General features: G+C 34.2%; 1 non-coding gene across 1 annotated transcript; it reads left to right on the top strand.

Moving 5' to 3' along the window:
* Positions 1-18,355: 18,355 nt before the first annotated feature.
* Positions 18,356-18,427, top strand: TRNAT-UGU (transfer RNA threonine (anticodon UGU)). Its single transcript has one exon. It is a non-coding gene; the product is annotated as a tRNA-Thr (tRNA).
* The last annotated feature ends 3,338 nt before the right edge of the window (positions 18,428-21,765 follow it).

The raw sequence follows: 21,765 nt of genomic DNA, 5'->3' as shown, positions 1-21,765 counted from the left end.
CATTCCGATAAAACAACGATACATAGAGTCATCGAATTTTGAATGACGTAATCCTCCAACGAATATGGGCATGAGGAAGCCCAAATTTGAAATTTGTTTTATTATCGATTTCATATTTTGTTAAACTTTAACGAATTTTTGATTAACAAACTCAAGGGTTTCAAAGCGAGCAAATGGCAACGTAGTACAGAAAAAATATTTTTATCTCCAGCGCGCGAGTCTCTGTATCGGAAATTCTAAAGATATGCTTATTTTAAAACTATTTTGCGATATTGCTGTTGAACTGAATTTTATAGTTTAAAAGCGAAGAACGTGATATTTAATAAATAAATGTAACACACAAAATGTTAAAAAAACGCCCCTTTGGACGTAATTTAAAATCTGAATCAGATTTTTCTTTAATCTTTTTGGTCTTAATTTCATTCTTCTTACAGATAAAACTTCAGACGTGAGCTCTTCCAATGATGAAGACTTGCCTCCTATAGAAGAAGCAGAAACATTAAAAGAAGGTGACATTGTCTGGGCCAAAAAAATTCAAAACATTTATTGGCCTGCCATGATAAGAAAAATTTTAAGTAAAACCAAATTTATTATTTGGTATTTAGACCGACCCAGAAGGGATTGTATAGCATCCATTACTAAAATTAAGCCAGTATCTAATAGAAAATTCAATGATGAAGTTAAAAAAATAGTTAACAAGACCCCTATAGTAAAAAAAAGCACCAGGAAATTTTAATTCGAACTCTTATCTACATAGAAAAATGTATTGGATATGACGACGATATAGGTAAATATTTTCACTTAAAAACACTATATTTTGTATCAATTGTATATGAAAAAGAAATTTCACCTTCAACATAAAAAAATAGAAAGTTTGCAAATAGCGATGATTTAAAAAATATAAATATTGAAAATTATTGCAACAAAATTTAAGATACAATGCAAAGCAGTGAATATTAGATAACATAAAAAAGTAAATATATTGTTACGAAATGTACAGGCGCAGTGAGATAGCTTCTCCGCAAAGCAGTTTTAGGGTTGCCATAAAATAGCAAGGAGCCACATTTGGCGACAAAATTGGGGATATACCATGGACGGATGGAGAACCTTCCGGAACGAATTGTTACCGGTTTAGCCCAGAATGTTCTCGAACACAAGCCAAAAGCTATATAAACCCTGCTGGTGTTGGTCCGCAGTCAGTGTGCGTCTTTCAACGAGTGAGTGTGTCTCGTCTAGCGAGTCAATCACTGCGGAGGCGATCGCGTTGACAGCCGGCCAGCGAGTGCCGAGTGGGTCGTCGAGTGCACTGAAAGAGTCTTGTAGAGTATCGCAGTTAGTGAATTGTCGAGAGAGCGTGTTGAGCTCCGGAAACGACTGAACCGAGAGTCAGGAGCTGTGCTCTGTGTGTCGTCGAGTGCATCGCGAGTTGTAGCGTGGAGAGTCTCAAGAGTACGTGGAGTTCCGAGATCGACCAAACAGAGTCGGGTGCTTTGCAGGAAGCTGTCTCCACCGTGATAGCCTGATAACCTGAAGGCTGTGTCGCTGATCGTGTCAGCGTGTTTGTAGTAGTTCATCGACGACTGTAAAAAGTTATTTTGAAGCTATCTGATTAAAACTGGATAATACACCTTCAAGAAGTTGAAGAGATTATTGTTTTATACCTTCAACAATAATCTCTTCAACATCTTGAAGCATCGAAGTTAGTTCCTCAAATTTTCTGTTGTCCAATTCCTTAATGATATGTGAATGAGAAATTATCACTGAATACCCATCTTCCGTTAGCAGAGACTTCCTTTTTGACTATACCACCCACCAGCGGCCGAGCGGTAAAGTCGCTGAACACTGGTAGTTCGGTCTGAGGTTCGAATCCCGCGAACGGGCCGACTGCATGGGCGTTTTCGTGTTTCGTGGCCACGTATGCATTCCTTTCCTTAGGCAGATAGCCCTAGTGTGCTTTGCCATAATTAAACTAACCAAACCAACTTTTTTGACAACAGAAACATTAAAATTTAAAAAAATACTAGTATGCTACTGGTTATAAATTGATCTGAATTTTTTCTTTCTTTCATCTCATAATATACAAGCAAATATTGAATTCAAAATTTGAACTTGTTTAGGTTGATTATTTAAGGCAAATCCACTTCAACTTAACTAGGTATGAATATTTTGGTAGAAGACTCCAGATAGAAATGGCTCTTATTTATGTTATACATGAACGAATGCTACCAAATAACCACTGTTTTACCAAAGGAATTTGCATATGAAAAAAAAAAAAAAAAATGATGGATGTATGGGTTTCGTTTAAGAATGCCATTTTGGATTGCGCGTGTTGTTGCTGTAGATAAAAGGTGATGTTAAATAAACTGATATCATATCAAGAAGCAAGTCGGAAATTAAGAAACGTATCTTCACATTTTTTATTGAAACTTAACAACACGTGCACAACATTACACTAACGTTCAAAACTCGCATGCAGTGAAGAAACTTAATGTTGTCAACATGGTAAAGATAAATGTACCAACATATTCGTGGTTTCCAACACATTCGTGCCATTTCCAACAATAGCTCAGTTGATTTTACTGCATCCAGTTTTTCTGCTAGTTTAAGCCACCTCGCTTGCAAAATAGCTTTAAAAAAGTACTTGTCGGACGTGGACTACTGATATTTTGATCAGTTGTTATAACAAATCTAATTTTACTAGACCTCTTTTTTGTATCTACTTTAACGTTTTTCATAACAGGAACATAAATTGTTATTTTGATGTACTTAAAGAATAAAAGTGTTCAAAATCGTAAAAACAACCTTGTATTTAGCGTAGGTATAATGATTATACCTATGCTAAATACAAAGTTGTTTTTACGATTTTGATTGTCACATTAGCGTGTTTCTCTTCTAGTCTAATAAAAGTGTTATCTGAATCAATTAAAGGATACAAATATTTGACCAAGTTATTTTTATAAGATATTTGGTATATCGCTTATAATAATTCATAAAATATAGGTAAATCATTTTGTGCAGAATTCAAATTTAGGCTGTATGACTTACATGGATAAATATATAGAAAATATACTGAATCATGAGACTAAATGATTTTTATTGCCATGATTTGCCTGGGCTTATGAATGTACTTTCTGCCTGCGAGAATTGTCATCAAACTGTCCTGAACCAGTACCTCCTACATACCTGTATGTAGGAGGTACTGCCTGAACAGGCTTTTTGTTGATAACGACTTCCAGGCTTATCAGTACCTCCTTTTGAGTGAAGGGTATGCAGTTGTAGTTCCCAATTAAAATTACATTGTAACTGTAAGTGCAAATACTAAAAAAGAATTTATACTACATTTACATATTTTGTGCAGTACTTTCTTGTTACAATGCTGCTCAATATGTAGGGTTTTCTGATAAAATGCATGCGTTGCCTAAAACCAAATGTAAATGAACATTTTCAGAATAATTTCTTAAAACGATAAATGGTAACTTTTAAAGCAATAATCTAATTAGTGAATTTTATTGAAGACAAAATTTGTGAATATTGGAAAGCCATAATATTTTTAAATTATAACGAATGCTACGAGATTTCAGCAGACCTAATAGCCCTGTAGCATATAGGTGAAAACACTGAGGACTAAAAAAAACATCACAGCGTTTACCATATTGAATTCCAGAAAAGTAATATCTACTGTGCCCACATCTTAAAATTAAATTTGCACTGTTATCTACCGATTTTAACACATAAATCAAATAAAAATGTATGAAATGTTACCCAATAAAAAGGAAAACGAGAGAGACGAGACTAGTCAGTGTAAAAATATTCATGTTGAGTTAAAGCGGAAAGAGTTTAAAATTTAATACAGCAGTTCGGTTTTTAATTATTCCATATTAAAAAGAAATGCCTCATATGAGGATACAAAATAACATAAGTAAAGTGGTAAAGGTATCATTTTTTATTATTTGGACACTTTTAAAGATTTGAATGATTAATTTATATCACTGTGTGCCAAATGGGAAGATCACAGCCACTATCTCACCAAAAGCAAAAAAACGTTTATTGAAAAAGGTCCTGCTAGAGAAATCAAAAATAGGCGCTACATCTAAAATCTTCCTTCACACTTTTATGAAATGTTACAATTTTTATTCTGGCATTTATTTTTGCTAATAATCCTTTCTCGGTACCCGGACAATGCTCCCGCCTCCCTCTTCTTTCAACCTATTCATACCTGATGCGTGTCATTAAGTCAAAAATACTGCAGAAATTCAGGTTTTTCATTTTTACTAATACCATGATCAGGAATCGATTATCTTTGAAACTTTATTCCGATAAAACGGAATTCCGATAAAATTCATAATTACTTATAGTGCAAGAAAGCTTCGAGCCTTTCTTACAATTATCACCTATTTCAAAATTATCGTCGCATTATGGCATAAATTATCATTTATGCTGTATATAATACTAGCCGTTACGAAATTCAGAGATTAGAATTATTTGAGAGTGACGATGCTTCTAGAAAGTTACTGCTGCACCACATCAACCCAATATTTTTGAAGAGAAAATCTACAAGAGAAGATTAATCGGTAGAAACAAATTGAAGCGCAGCGCGGTTTTTTCCTTGTAAAAATCCTAGAATTCAACATTCAGAATTTTGATTAGCAACTTTTATGATAGTTGTCATTCCTCAGTATGACTTCAAAAAATTGATTAGAAGATGTTGTGATGGGACAGATAAAGAATTTGTACTACCAAATCCTTACGAGAGAAGAAAATCTATTCTTGATAAGCAACGCACATTGTTATTATTGGTAACATTATTACTAAATTAGTGATTTTATTTTTAATTGAGGGTGAAACCTATTAGAATTTCGAAAACTTAATATTAACAGATCTGTGTTATTAAAGTAGATCTGAGAGTTTAAAAAAAATCTCTTAGAGTTCAAAACAATCTTTCTCGTAAAGGAATTTATATAATATAATATATATATATATATTTTTGCGAGCAACTCAACGGTTGTATAAATGTAATTTCTTTAAAGGTTAAATTTTACGGTTTGGCAACATTGTGTCGTTTTTATGTTTTAGAATAAAAAGCAAAATGCATCATTATTTTGCATTAAGGTGGATTGCCTGTTTTATAGTGAATTAATTGGGTGGATTGCCCGTATTACTTAATTATAAGTTTTTCTTTACGTTTCTTTTAATGGAGTACCGACTGAATGAACAAAACTCAGGTAGAGTGTCATAATATATATATATCCCCCATTATCATTATAAGGGCACAGCCCTGATCCTCCTAACTGGCTTGTGCCGGCCGTATGATATATATATATATATTCTTTTACGAGAAAGGTTTTCTTTTAACTCTAACAGAGATTTTTTTGATAAAGATTTTTTTTTTTTTTTCATTCTAACAGAGAGGATTCTTTTGCGAGAAAGATTTTTTCTTGGATACGCGCTGAGTGTGTTGATTATTACACAATGAATACAGGTTAAGAAAGTGGGACCTTATTCAAATTATTTAAATCTGAACTCTCTTCTACTCCTTAAGAAAACATAATAATAATAATTCAATAACGAAACTTGAGTTTAAAGAGTTTCACATAAATTTACTTAATTATACACACACTCTGTCATATTTTTATTTATAACAAAGCATTAAAATCATTACTAGATACATAATTTAATAATGACATTTGATTAAAATAAGACTTTCGCATAGGCTTAATTATACACAGTCTGTCACATTTGTTTTCGAACAAAATTTAATTTACACCAAAACATTAAAATCGTTACTACATATGGAATGTAATAATGAAATTTGATTAAAAACGAATTTCACATAGATTTAATTGATCATACACAGTCTGCCACATTTGCTTTCGAACAAAATTTAATTTGGTGCTGCCAACAGATAAAAAATTACACATAACCGCTAGGAAATCTAACTTTTATCCAGATAGCAATGAACCAAATTTAAGAGGCAGTCACAGATAAAAAAAAATTACAGATTTGCTGACGGAAGTCTATAGGGTTCGCATTTCCAACAGATTAAAAAAATACTAACTTCTTAGAGAAAATCGATAACTTTTTATCTGCTGGCAACTTATATAAAAATTTCCAAATTTGAGGGAAAGGGGGAATTAATATTTTCGTGGAAGAATTTCGCCTTGCCAACACTTCTTTAGGAAAACCTAAATTTCAATCCAATAGCAAGTCGAAATAAATTTCATAAAGTCCGGGGAAATTACACATGAGTCTGCCAGGATATCTGTAACTTTTTTCCAGATGGCAATGAACCCAATTTGAGAGGCAATTACATATAAAAAAATTACATATTGGCTGACAGAAGTCTGTAACATTTTCCAGACGGGATATAGAGTTCGCGTTGCTAACAGATTAAAAACAATACTGACCTTTTCAAGGAAATCGATAACTTTTTATCTGTTGGCAACTTATATAAAAATTTAGAAATTTGAGGGAAAGGGGAAATTAATATTATTTTGGAGGAATTTCGCGTTGCCAACACTTCTTTAGGAAAACCTAAATTTCAATCCAATAGCAAGTCGAAAGAAATCTGCCCAGATTTGGGTGAATCTTTATCATGAATCATTCTTATCATACCGCTTCAAAATTGCATAATCCAATCATTTGACACCTCTAATAAACAAACATTAAGTGAATCTTCAAGAGGTTCTTGACTTAATTCTCCTTAGAATAGCCTTCGCGAAAGCACATATAAAATCCTTCCCTTCAGTTTTTTTGTGATGCAATGTGCCATTTGGCGGTCATTCGGTTGAACAACCACCAATTTTCTCTTAGAAATTCCTCCTTGATGGCATATTGCATCACCCCAAAATTTCCAAATTTGGGGCAAGTTATACGAGCTACTCAGAAGTCTTTCTTGTCATACTGTTTCAAAAAATTAGAGTGCAAAATCTTTTTAACTTAAAGCGATTTGTCGCGTGCTCCCGAAAGGCAAAAAATCCATTGTAAAAATTATCATGTCATTCATTATTTGTAAATGAAATTGGTTGATCGCAGGCAATTTGCTTACCCAAGGTTCTTGGAGCTATATCTAACTTTTTGGTGCTTCATCGTTAATATTTTTGATCAATACTTTAAAATAACTGAATGAATACTATCTGTAAACATAATTTATCTCTGCTCATTTTCGAGAATAGCTAAATATGTATGTTATACAATATGTGTATGTGTGTGTGTTAGATAGTATGGCAAAGCCTCGAGGGCTATCTGCCTAAGGAGAGTGATGCCTTCGAGGAGGACTTTCTAAAGGGAACTGGCTCATATACACTTTACACATGGGGAAAACCACGAAAACGCCCATGCAACCAGTCCGTTCATGGGATTTGAACCTCGGACCGAACTACCAGTGTTCAGCGACATTACCGCTCCGCCGCTGAGTTATACAATATGACCATTTATATCAGGTTTAGTAAATGAATCTCCTTCTTCATATATATATATGACATTACAACGTAAAAGTAACCAGCAAAAAATTATTCCTTTATAATGCTCGTCGATTTCGTAAACTCAAGTGTTTTTGTTTTAAGTTAACCTTAATCGATATTGTCGTGGGGTATTTCTAAGGAAAATTGATTCGTATACATGTTACACATGCGCTCGTGCAGACGACGCGTTGGGTCCGAACAAGCAATGTTCGTGAATATGGTTTTGTTTGTTAAAAATAGCAAGCAACATTGCACAGTGAATAAAGCCGGATGCCCTCACGTCTAAAATGAAACTGCTTTAATACACGTTACATATGAACGAAAAAAACACATGCTGCGACTTAAGAGTTATAGGCATACTTATCAGCAAATCCAGATTAGAATTCCTTACATTTTCTAAAAAAGAAAAAAAAAAAAAGGATGGAATGAATATCATTAAACGCAGACTCGATTGTTTATTTATAAAATTTAGCATTTTAATTACAATTCTAAATTCCAGAAACACCAATATTTATTTTTTTTTTATCACGCTTAACATTCTTCTCTCCGTTAGACGCGAGCAAATTTCCTTTAGAAATTCCTCCTTGTAGGCACATTCACGACAATTTACTTTTTCGCTTCCAGTAAAATTACTTTCTGATGGTAATACGCAGGTAACATTTTAAATTATGAAGATACAAAAGTTTGCAAAATCCTTTTTTTAGATTAAAGCGAAATCATGAGGGGGCAAAAGATGAATTATAAAAAAAGTTATCATGCCATCTTCTGTAATGCGTTAACAACCAGTGTTCATGAATAGGATTTTTCTTTTCCTTAGAAATTTCTCCTCGATGGCTCATGGCATCACAAAAAGCATTCCACATTTGGAGAAGTTATACACGCACAAACGAGCCTTTCTTGTTATACAGTTTCAAAAAATTACAGCAAATTCCAATCTGATTGGAGCCATATCTGATATGGATATATTGAATAAATTTTTAAGAGGTTTTTGTGTTATTTCCACGCCATTATGAAGATGAAAAAAAAATTACGAAAATACAAGCTATATTTATTTAAGCTATAAAAGATCGTAAAATTCTTTTATAGCTTAAAGAGAAATCATGAGAGGAAGACAAAAGATCAATTATAAGTTATCGTGTCATTAGTGAGTTAGTCCATCGCAGGATCTTAGAAATTCCTGGAAGATCATGGGCGGCTAGAAATATATCATTATCAGTAACAATGCTGTCTTCGGTTATTTACTTTGTTTTCCACTTCTGTCTGATGTGACACCTCTGATACAGATAGATTAAATAAATCTTCAAGAGGTTCTTGATCTAATTTTCCTCCGCGAAAGCACGTATAAAATCCTTCCTTCCAGTTTTTTATGATGCTATGGGCCATCGAGGAGGAATTTCTGAGGGAAAGTTACTGGTTGTTTGGCTAACCACCAATTTTTCCTTAGAAATTCCTTCTCGATGGCGCATGGAATTGCAAAAAGCTTTCTAAATTTGTGGAAGTTATGCACGCTACAAGCGAGCCTTTTTTGTCTTACTGTTTCAAAGAAAAGAAAAAAAAAATTGTAGCAAATTCCAATTATTTGACAAAGATACAAAAGTTTGCAAAATTCTTTTTTAGCTTAAAGCGAAATCATGAAGCTGAAGATCAATTATAATCAGCAGGAGGACCTCAGAAATTTCTTTTCGAAAGCACACAACGTATCAGTTTGTTTTTAAATTAGTTTTTGGCCAGAGTCTATAATGTATCTGTAACAATGTCGTCTGCATGTCATTAGGCAGATGACACTGTACCAACTTGAAGCAGAATTGGTTCGTAATACACATTACACATGGGTTGTTCGGACCGACGTTCATGAATCTGATTTTTCCTTAGAAATTCCTCCTCGGAGGCACTTGTCGTCTTCGATTAATTACTTTTCACTTCAAAGCAAAACAATTATCGGCTGACCAAAAAAAAAAAAAACATTGTAATTATGATGTGTACTGTTTTATCAGATGACGTCGCTCTCTGTATTCGAGGTGTCTGCCGAAGAAAGCATCTCATTACGCAGATGTGGCTACAAAAGATAAATTAACTAGGAAAACCTATTTCTTTATGCTAGTCGAGAACTTTTGAACATGAATCGAATAAGCAGAGCTTTGTTCAGTTAAGCTTTAACTACAGTATTTTTTATTATTCGAAGTCTTGTGATTAAATTTTTTTAATAGGTGAATCGTATCACGAAATAGTAGTCGTTACATTTAAAATAAAACAGCAGAGACTAAAAAAAAAAAAAAAAAAAAAAAAATGAAGTCACCGCATGCCTCATAGAACATGACATCATCTAAATAATCAAGGTCTATTTTGCATAAGGGGATGGATGTCTTCAGGGAAGAATTTCTAAAGAAAATTAGTTTGTATACACGTTGCGTGTTATAGTCTGCTCCTTCACAAAATTCACAAACCTTGAAACGGACTAACAGTGCTCGATGACTTTCACCGGCCAGTTATTGATGTATTAACACGTTTCCTAAAATGCATAACACTACTCGAAATTTCTAAACTGTTTGTATTAATAGTATCGACTGAAATACAACCAAAAAGATAAATATTTAATCTGCTTTGACCACAAAGTTTGTTTGCTGATTTAAGCACATTGTTTATAACGAATAATCCAAATATCATAAAAATCATTTTAAAATATATTTCTATATGGATTTTATTTAACTTTATAATAATAACTTTTAACTTTAATAATAACTTTTAAATTTGATTTAAACTTTTATTAGAGAATTCTAATTTCATTTTGTAAAAGAATGGTGAAATGAATGTCATTAAGCGCAAACTTCATTGGTAATTTGTATAATGAATCTTACAATTTTAAAATCTAGCAACACGAATCATTTTTAGCGCGCTTAACACCCTCCTCTCCGTTAGACATTTCCGTTTCAAACCGAGCGCCTAAAAATTAGCATGTCGCCGAATTGAGTGGCCTTCGAGAACACGAAGGTTTTTCGAAGGCCACGGTATTACCTCGCCAACGATTTTTGACGTAATGCGTGTCCTCGAATTCTCAGATTACACTCTACTGGTCTTGGGAATAGCTGCTTCTTTTCAAACAGAAAATCTTTCCATTTTTATCATTCACTGTGTTTCGTCGAAGAAAGATATTCACTTTGATTAAGTTCCTCTTTAGTTTAAGTGAGTGATAAATAAGATTATAATTTCAACTTTTTCGAGCAGATCTATCAGAAAAAAAATAAAGCTCTGCTTATTCAATTCATGTTCAAAAGTTCTCGACTAGCATAAAGAAATAGTTTTTGCTACTTAATTTATATTTTGAAGCTACATCTGCGTAATGAGATGCTTTCTTCGGCAGACACCTCGAATACAGAGAGCGACGTCATCTGATAAAACAGTACACATCATAATTACAATGTTTTTTTTTTTTTTGGTCAGCCGATAATTGTTTTGCTTTGAAGTGAAAAGTAATTAATCGAAAACGACAAGTGCCTCCGAGGAGGAATTTCTAAGGAAAAATCAGATTCATGAACGTCGGTCCGAACAACCCATGTGTAATGTGTATTACAAACCAATTCTGTTTCAAGTTGGTACAGTGTCATCTGCCTAATGACATGCAGACGACATTGTTACAGATACATTATAGACTCTGGCCAAAAACTAATTTAAAAACAAACTGATATGTTGTGTGCCTTCGAAAAGGAATTTCTGAGGTCCTCCTACTGATTGACAAGAAAGGCTCGCGTGTAGCGTGTATAACATCCTCAAATTTAGAAATTTTTTGCGATGTCATGTGCCGTCGAGGAGGAATTTCTAAGGGAAAATTGGTGGTTAACCGAACAACCACTAATTTTCCCTTAGAAATTCCTCCTCGATGGTCCATTGCATCACAAAAAAAAAAAAAAAAAAAAAAAAAAAAAACCTGAAGGGAAGGATTTTATATGTGCTTTCGCGAAGGCTATTCTAAGGAGAATTAGGCCAAGAACCTCTTGAAAATTCACTTAATCTATGTTTATCAGAGGTGTCAAATGATTGGATTATGCAATTTTGAAGCGGTATAATAAGAAAGACTCATGGGTAATCTCCGCAAATCTGGACCAATTTTTTTCGAATTGCTATTGGATTGAAATTTAGGTTTTCCTAAAGAAGTTTTGGCAACGCGAAATTCCTCCACGAAAATATTAACTCCCCTTCAAATTTGGAAATTTTTTTGTATAAGTTGCTAACAGATACCAAGTTATCGATTTCCTTCAAGAGGTCTGTATTTTTTTTAATCTGTTGGCAATGCGAGCTCTACTTCCCGTCTGGAAAATGTTATAGACTTCCGTAAGCAAATTTTTTTTATATGTAACTGCCTCTCAAATTGGGTTCATTGACATCTGGGAAAAAGTTACAGATATCCTAGCAGACTTATGTGTAATTTCCTCAGATTTTATGAAATTTCTTTCGACTTGCTATTGGATTGAAAGTTAGTTTTCCTAAAGAAGTGTTGGCAACACGAAATTCCTCCACGAAAATATTATTTCCGCCTTTCCCTGAAATTTGGAAATTTTTATATAGGTTGCCAACAGATAAAAAATTATCGATTTCCTCTAAGAAGTCTGTATTTTTTTAATCTGTTGGCAACGCTAATTCTATAGACTTCCGTCAGCAAATCTGTAATTTTTTAATCTATAACTGCCTCTCAAATTTGGTTCATTTCCATCTGGAAAAAAGTTACAGATTTCCTAGCGAATATGTGTAATTTTTTATCTGTTGTCAGCACCAAGTTAAATTTTGGTCGAAAACAAATGTGGCAGACCGTACATAGTGTAAATATTTGTTTTTTCAGTTATGTCATTTTTTTGTTTTAGTGTTTTGTTTGTATGGAATTTGGCTTCTGACCAAGGGTTGTATTGCCCGGGACGTGCAGTCCTTGTGAGGGGACAGTGTTACGAAATGTCCAGGCGCTGTAAGATAGCTTCCCCGCAAGGCAGGTTTATTAAGGTTGCCATAAAATGGCAAGGGAAGGCAGGGTTTTTATATTTGGCGAGAAAATTCGCGACATGCCATAGACGGATGGAGAACCTTCTGGAACGAATTCTTATTGGTTTTAACCAAAATGTTCTCGAACACAAGCCAGAAGCTATATAAACCCTGCTAGTACGCGAAGAGTCAATCCGTGTTCAGTGAGTGCCACCAAAGAATTTGTAAACGCCACTGAGTTACTGTCTCAAAATCTAGTGCCGAGTTGGTCGTCGAGTGCATCGAGAGTTAAGCCCCTTTCACAAGAACAGATTCGACCGGCGGGGAAAACCGCTTCTTCCAACGTGTCCAATTCACATGGCGAACTATCTAACTCGAATAACTGGTTCTCCGAATTGGAGGTAGTATATTAACTCTTTCGCATCGAGAGACGACCAAATCTGTTTTCAACAAACATCGAAAACGCCCGTGTTTACGAATTTGTCTTGGAATAGTTTTCCTTTCCCCCTTGCTGCTCTTGGAGGTTTTTCTGCGGTTTCTTCCATTGTATGCAGTTTCACCTTAGGGCCGGATTGCACCTGCGAACATCATTGTACCTGCGAACGTCAATAGCTTTCCGTATTTCTCCTTTATTTGCTTCAAAAGAATGATTGACATGTCTTTTAACAACTCGCGAAACCAATGAGCCATACACTAACGTGGAGGGGAAAGGACTAGGTAGAAAATAAACGAGGCGTTGGGGCGGTTTGCCGTTGCCTGAATGAACGGGCGTTACGGGCGGCTTCGATGCGAAAGAGTTAAAGAACCTTGGGTAGAATTTGCTAGAATGCTCCTACCTCTCGGGAGCAGGGCAAATGGGAAGATTTCCCATTTCTTTGGTATTCCAGAAATATCGTTCAAATTAAAACTCGGCTTCAACGCGACAAAGGACTCGGTACCTTTTGAATTACTTTTTTTACTTAAGAATTTTCATCTACTTTTTATGAATATTATTAAATGGTTTTGTAAGACAAAAGGATTTTAAGCTGAAAAAAAAAAATTAGTAACTTTTTTTTTTAAAATTTTTGAAGAAAAATTTAACAATTAAAATGTCTTTCTTCGCCTAGAATTTTCAATGTACCCCTCCAAATTCTTTTACTGTATTTATTATTTTTAATAACCTCTAGTAACGATTTTGCAATTAATGAATTAGTTTCTCAGAAAAAAATAAAAACACATGTAAATCTTTGAAACAAACATGATCTTAGTCATTTTCATTTCAAATAATTTTTCTTTTCACTATTTTGCAAAACTTGTAGGGTTTACATTTATTTTAACTAACATTTATTTTATGTTTAAGCTATCTTTCCTGTCAAGCCTTTATTTTTCCCTAGAATTGCCAATGCCAGAGTATGTAAATCGTAGTAGAACGCGCAGAGTATTCAAATTTTAGCAGAAGCAAGTTGAGTTTAAATAGAAGGGAAGCGAGATTGTAAGTGTGCTTCTTGAAGCACGAGCGTGAAGGTTGCTAGGTAGAAATTTAAGAACCGCGCGTTTCGGCCTGCGTGCCTATTTCGGCAGTTCGTTGAATCTTTCAACTTCTTAATCAGAAAGTTTGCTGAATCTCAGCTGTATCTTAGAACGCGGTTAAGTTAGTCACGATTATAGAGTCTCGTAGGTAGTGACCTCGTTATTTATTTTTAGTTGTAATTTTCTGTTTGGTTTAACCGCCGGGTCGGCGTAGTTTGTGAGCGTCAAGTGAACGCAACTGTGATTTCTAAAGTGAAATAAAAAGGGATTTAAACTCTTCCTACGAGTTTGTATAATTTACAGTTTATAGCAGTCACTACTACTGTTGCTGACCAGTTGGGGCCACGCAACATCAGAAACTCATCCTTGTTTCTATAAAGTATATAATTTTAAATAAGCAGTAAAAATAATAAATAACTTTGATTGATTATAGATTGATAATAGTTAGTAAATGATTGCCATTGCACTCAAATCCGAGGAGAGCTTAATTAAATTTATTTTATCAAAGTTCTGGAATTTACCACAGAAATACTTGCACAAGTGTTTAGAATATCACTAAATATAATCAGTAGTTATGCTTCAAACTACCAAAAACGTTAAACGCAATGCGAAGCGCAAAAGAAAACCAACTCAGAAATATATCCGATTTCACTCTGAACTAACAACTCGCAACAATAACAACTTAAATAGTATAAATAATGTCATAAAAATAGTGTGGTATAATGAGAATATTACTTTAAAAACCGATGTTTCGAATTGATACCCAAGAAGAACCAATATTTTCCATTCTGCTTCATTGCATGTCTTAAAAAAGTAAAAAAATCATCCAATTAATTTCCTTTGTCATTTTTTTGAATGCGAAAATTTTGTTTTATAAGCTGGGAATATTTCGGAAATTTGTAACCGATACATTTTTAGATATGAAATTTTAAAATTAATGGGCGTCAAAAAGTCTAAAAATATAAGCGATTTAAAAAAATTCTCCAGAAATATATATATAAAAAATTATGCTAATTTCATTTAATTTTTTTTTTACCTCCGCTGTGTCTTATGGTACAAACAATAATACTCTGAGATTCTCAGTTTATTTGTTAATATTTGCAAAAAATTGTTTCAACTTTAAATTAAAATAAAAAAATCTAATCCTCTAAAAATCAAAATCGTGACACCACATCCACAAGCAGTGTATGTACAAAGTTTGAGTTCTATAACTTATCGGGAAGCAGTTTAAAAATCGATGACCATCTTGTAACCATAGCGACAAGCACCGAGAGTGAGCTAAATAAAAGCTTATAAAATAACAACAATAATAATAAGAAGAAGAGGAATTTAAAAGTATATATTTTTAGGGAACCATTACGAATGTCCCTTAACCAGTTGCGAAAGTACCGATTACGAAATTAACAACAACGTTACTAATGTGTAAACAGTATTAGATATCAGCCAATTCGTTGACGTGATTGTTCACAGAGGCTTAGGTGTGAAGGGAAGAAAGAGGGTCTTCTGAACGGGTTCTAAAGACGAAACTCTTTCATGTATCCTTTTTCTCCTTTTGCTAGCTGTCCGAAGGAGCGTTGCATGTGAACGGGGCTTTAGTGTATCGTGAGTTAGTGCATCGTCGAGTTTGATCTTAGAGTGTGTTGAGCTCTGGGAACGACTGAACTCAGGAGTCGGGAGCTGTACTCTAGTATATCGTCGAGTGCATCGCGAGTTGTAGCGTGGAGAGTCTTGAGAGTACGTTGAGTTTCGAGAACGATCGAGCAGAGTCAGGAGCTGTACTCTGGTGCAGTAAAGCTGTTCACCGTTACAGTCTGGTAACCAGAAGGCTGTGTCCCTGATCGTTTCAGCTCATAGTAGTTCTTCGACGACTGTAAACTGTTTTTGGAGCTGTTTTGAATACTGGCCAATAAAGTGTGTTTCTATACCTCTTCAAGTGCTGTCGTCGTTATTCATTCCAAATACACGAACCCTGTATGAACCTAACGTGAAGAAAAATACGTAACAATATCAAATACAACAAGTATAATGTAACAATACCTAACAAGTATTGTGTTCTTAAATTTAAATATCATTATTTTATGCAAATCATTAAAAATCGTTTTGTCATGATGAAACTTAAAGGCATTAGTCTAACTACTTCAAGTTCTGTTCAATTTTATACCTATACCTATTATTATCATCTACTCTAGGGATGGGCAAACTACGGCCCGCCGGTAGGTCTTATCCGGCCCGCGGATGGAATTTTAAGTTGTCGGGCCGAGGCAAATTAAAAGAAATATTTATTTATATATTATATATCCATTTCCTTTTCTACTTTGTTTAAATATTATTTTTTCTTCCTTTTTTTCAAAGGACTTATAATCTTTTTGCGTTCTCTGTTTTTGTTCCTCAAACCATAAATCGACGGAAATAGATGGCACAGACAGCTTTCAATCGGTAAAATGTTAAAAGCCGATACAGGTGAATTAGACCTCACATGTGACAAACTGCGAATTTTTTTTAAGCTCCAGCCAGCGGCTTTTTCTTTTGGCGCGAGTTCTATTATTATTGATTGCGTATGGAAAGATTGCAGACATATGGCGTCATTGTGAATAGTGGTGAAATTAATTAAAAGCATAGTGTAGTTAGTTCTTGTTTGGGCTATTCGTAAACTATTTCAACCCCAAAATGGCTACTAAAAAACACGTAAAGTCGCTTCAGAGTGTCGAGCTTTTAATGATGAATGGACCTGGAAATACGTTTTTTACATTTGTAAATGATAAACCAGTGTGTCTCATCTGCAATGAAGCTGTAGCAGTCTTCAAAGAACATAACATTTCCCGTCATTTCACATCTAAGCATAAGAATTCCAATTACGAAGCAATGTCCGAATATGAAAGTAAAAATGCAGAAAGTTTTTAAAAAAATTATCAGGCTGACAAAATATTTTCAAGAAGGTAAACAGTATCCAAGAAGCAGCTTACACATGCAAGTTACATTGTAGCATACAATACTGCTAAAAATAATAAAGCTCTCAGTGATGGGGAGTTCGTTAAACAATGCATGCTCCAAGTTTGTCATGTTTTATGTCCGTACAAGAAGAATAATTTTGAGACTGTAAGCTTATCTCGAAAAACCGTGACTTCTAGAATCGAAGACATCGATAAAAATTAGACATCACAATTAGAGTCAAAGATTGGCCAGTTTAAATTTTGCTCCTTAGCTAAGGATGAAAGCAGTGATATAAATGCTACTACTCAAATAGTATTATTTCTAAGAGATGTTGATGAGAACTTTGAAAATACTGAGGAACCTGCGTATATGCGTTCTTTAAGGGGAACTACAACGGGATGTGATATTTTTTGTAAATTTAAGGAAGAATTTTTAACTTTGAATGTGCCTGTAACAAATATATGTAATATTACGACCTATGGAGCACCAAATATGACAGGAAAAAAATCTGGATTTCTTGGACTCTTTAATTAAAACTATCCCGGGAACAATGTTGTTTTTCTGCATTGTGTTATACATCAAGATGCTCTGTGTAGATCTGCATTGAATATGAAACCCGTGCTTGATGCATTCGTAAAGCTTGTAAATGCTGTTGCGTTTTTTTTTCTGACACCAGTTGTTACGTTATTTTCTTCCTTCGTTACGTTCGTTACGGGTTCGTGTGGATTTGGAGTGAATAACGACGACAGCACTTGTAGGAATATCGAAACACACTTTATTTAGCCAATATTAATCAGGACAGCTCCAAAGTCACTTTTTACAGTCGTCGAAGATCTACTACACACTTGCTGGAACAATCAGCGACGCAGCCTTCAGGTTATCAGGGTATAACGGTGGAGACAGCTTCGCTGCAAAGCATCAGAGCACAGCTTCCGACTCTGCTCGATCGTTCTCGGAACTCCACGTGCTCTCGAGACTCTCCACGCTACAACCCGCGATGCACTCGACGACACACAGAGCACAGCTCCCGACTCTTCGGTTCAGTCTTTCCCGGAACTTAACACACTATCTCGACGATGCACTAACCGCGATACACTAAGAGACTATTCGATGCACTCGACGATCCACTCGGCACTCGCTAGCCGGCTGTCAACTCGATCGTCTCCGCACGGACTAACTAGATGAGACACACTAACACTGACTGCGGACCAGCAGGGTTTATATAGCTTTCGGCTTGTGTTCGAGAACATTCTGGCCTAAACCGGTGAGAATTCGTTCCAGAAGGTTCTCCATACGTCAGTGGCATATCGCCAATTTTGTCGCCAAATGGAGGATTTCTCGTCAAATGGGGCAACCCTGTCTTACCTTGCCATGTTATGGCAACCCTAAAACTACTTTGCGGGGAAGCCATCTTACCGCGCCGAGACATTTCGTAACAATACTATTCGATCTCGTGGGCTTATAAGGTATTTCTCCCACTTCCCTAGCGTGCCTTCGTGGTGTAACGGTAGCACGCTGGGCCTGTATTCCAGAGGTCCGTGGTTCGATTCCCGGCGAAGGCGGTTGCATATTTTTCATCTTTTCTGCTTCCAATAAACCTAATGACTCTACAGGCTTACTCACAGGCAATTTCGAGATTTTCTTAGTCCGTGAAATCTGAATGCTGTGTTGTCAGTATTACACGAAAGTAAGGTGGTTTAGTGCCTGAATGTGTTTTTGAACGAGCTTGGCAGCTGAAAAACGACATTGTGTCTTTCTTCCGTGAGAGTGTTCTGCGGAGTACGAAGTGTTAGAAGATACAGAATGGCTTTCGAACTTCGCATTTTTCACAGGTCTTCTTTGTCGTATGAGCAACTTGAATGTCAAAATGCAAGGGAAAAATCAATTTACCGATAATATCTGGGCCCATCTCAAAGCTTTTAAACTAGAACTTAACATTTTTGTTGGGTAGCTAGCTAAGAACGACTTGTTTCATTTCCGGAGGTTAAATTCAATAACCCTAGTCAGTGGCGGACTAAGGCTAATGCTGGCCCTAGACAACATTGTAATTCCGCGCCTATTTTTAAGTCATGACACATACTTTGCGTTTGGTAGTTTGGTTTTAAAGCATATAGTATGTAGTTATATTTAATTATCGGATTTCAAGGAAAAAAGGAAAAAATAATATACATGTACAAAAATTAAATAAACATAATTTATTAAAACAAACAAACATAAACATAATTTATTAAAACAAACAATAATACTTAGTTATATTGCCTTTTTCTCACTTTTAATTCTGCAAGCTTGTCAATTAGTTTGTCATCATTAATAGTTTTATTTAATAACTTTTTTCCTATATAAAGTAATGATACACTATTTAATTTTTGTTGGCCTAATGTGGATCTTAATTTTTTTTCTTTTTTTTTTTATTCTGGCTATTACTGAGAATGATCTTTCACCGCTTGCATTGCTTATTGAAAGTGTTAAATAAATTCTCAGAATTATGCTTAAATTAGGGAATGTTGCAAATATATTATTTTCCTGAATAAATGAATACATGAAGTCTTAAATTTAATAGAGGGACCGGAAAGTAATGTCGCTTTCTTACATTAAATTCAAACGAATAAATTTGTAACAAGTTTTTATTTTTAATCAATAATATAATCACCCTCGTTATCAGCAACCTTTTGCTATCTAGTATGCCGATTTCAATCCCAGACCGATAAAAAATCAATTGGTTTTTGAGTAGAATATCTCGAGATGGCATTTTGGACATCATCCAAATTTTCAAATTTTTTGTCACTGAGAAAATGTTGTAGGGATCGGAATAAATGGAAATCCGAGGGTACGATATCGAAATACCCTCATATGCGGTCAGGTCGTAAATTTAGAACCCCTTTTTTTCACGGGGGGGCTGAAAAGCAGTGGATAATCTTGCTCCTGCTCTTGAGAAAATGTGGGGGTCGTTTAAACATCTAACTTCTCTACATTCAGTTTTACACAGAGGAAAATACAAATTGAATTCTTCGAATGAATGCAATTTTGTACAATGAAAATGTATTACTTAACGATAAACTGTAAGATAAATAACATCTTTTTTTTAAAGCCATAGGTGTAGAAAGACAGATATTTGTTACACGAAATGAAATTTGTAGTAAATATTGAGTTTTTCATTTCGAATGCTATATTCCATGTATGCGAAGTAGCTGAGTATATGAGATAATAGTCATAACCGAATGGCTTTCAACCTTTTCACGGCTAAGGACTGTTTCTCAATTACATTGTGGTCGCTGCTTTTTGGTTAATTTTCTAATGACATATAAACAATAATTGTTTTTATTTGAGACTTATGAATAAAATAACGCAAACTAGACTGCAGAAAATTCTTAAGAATGAAGTTAAATAATACTGAAAAATACATTATTGATGCACTTTTGATATATAGTAGTATTAACTACTACTATAATCCTTAAATGGAATCCTTAAATTATATATATCTATGTATAGGTATATATAAATGGAATCAAATATAGAACAAGGTATAAAATATCTTTATTATACAATGTTCATTACCATACGTATATTTACGTAATATCAGTATAAATAGTTAGTTAGGTTTCGTACATATATAATTTATTTTTATATTTTGTATTTTTTGTATTAGATTCAGTATTGTATACGTATCTGAAGTTTAATTTGTTCTCTTTTTGGGTTACGACTTTAAGTGAGAAAGAATTGTTAATGCCTTCATAGGGATTACATTATATACAATCATTTAGGATCCGACTTTTCCTTTCTTTTAATCATTATATATATTGAAATACTACTTGATAAGTATACATAAAACATAGCAGTTTTTTAAGCTACTTATTTATATATCAATTGTTTGGTGTGGTTTGTTTGATTATAGCAAAGCATTCGACGGTTATTTGCCTAAGGGTAAGGGTGCCTCGAGGAGAACTTTCTAAGCAAAACTGACTCTTATGCACGTTACACGTGGGGAAAACCTCGAAAATACAGCCATCCCCGTCGATCCGGATTCGAACCCCGGATCGACCTGCCACAGTTCAACGACTTTACAGCTCAGCCGCTAGTGAGCCACACACATAGACATTAAATAGTATTTACATGCCGTTTATAAAGTATAATTGAGTGCAATTTAATCATAAAGAGTTAGAAAATATTCTACGGAATTACTTCACTTCGTAGACTTTTTGTTAAGCTTCACCATATTTCTTAAAGAGAATCTCAATGCTAGTTCCATTTCCAAGCTGTTTATGTACCTTATTTTTCATGCTTTGAACTCTATTTAAAACATTATTTCACTTGGTTATAGCTGAAAATGCAGTTTTTTTATTGAAGAATTTAAGGGTAAGAAGAGAATTATGCCCTTTTCTAATTATTCTTGAAGCATTTAAATTAAAAAAAAGCGCACATTAATCACATTAATACGAATCACTGAACTAAAGTGCTCTCTCTATACAAGACAGATTAATTAGCTACTAAATTTTGATTTTCGTTGAGTAAAAATGAATTCATCTCCATTCTATAAGAAAGTAAATATTCAAAAATTTTTTTTCCTATTCTCGCAGTCATAATATTTTTCTTAAATATTCAGCTAATTCATATTCAAATATTCCAATCCATTACAATAAGTAATAAATCGATACAGTAAATAAATTGCCCTATTGCATACATTAGAAATACTTATTCTCGTAATAACAGATACGTATGTGTTATTCTCTTCGTAATTCTCAGTATATATATTTATATTTATAATTAAGAAATCTTTTGAAAGCAGCGTCAAACAGCTGTCAAAATTATATTTTAAAATTATTATTTAGAAATGCGGTTATAATGGTTTTTATATTTACGAAAGATACTTCCCGTTTACTCAGGCTCACTGTATTCAAGTCGA

The sequence above is a fragment of the Stegodyphus dumicola genome, chromosome 2 (assembly GCF_044657685.1).
Source record: "Stegodyphus dumicola isolate Sdum_Otavi_A_Nest chromosome 2, ASM4465768v1".
NCBI lineage: Eukaryota > Metazoa > Arthropoda > Arachnida > Araneae > Eresidae > Stegodyphus > Stegodyphus dumicola.
Note: the sequence above shows the minus strand (reverse complement) of the source record. Positions and strands in the feature narration are given on the sequence as shown.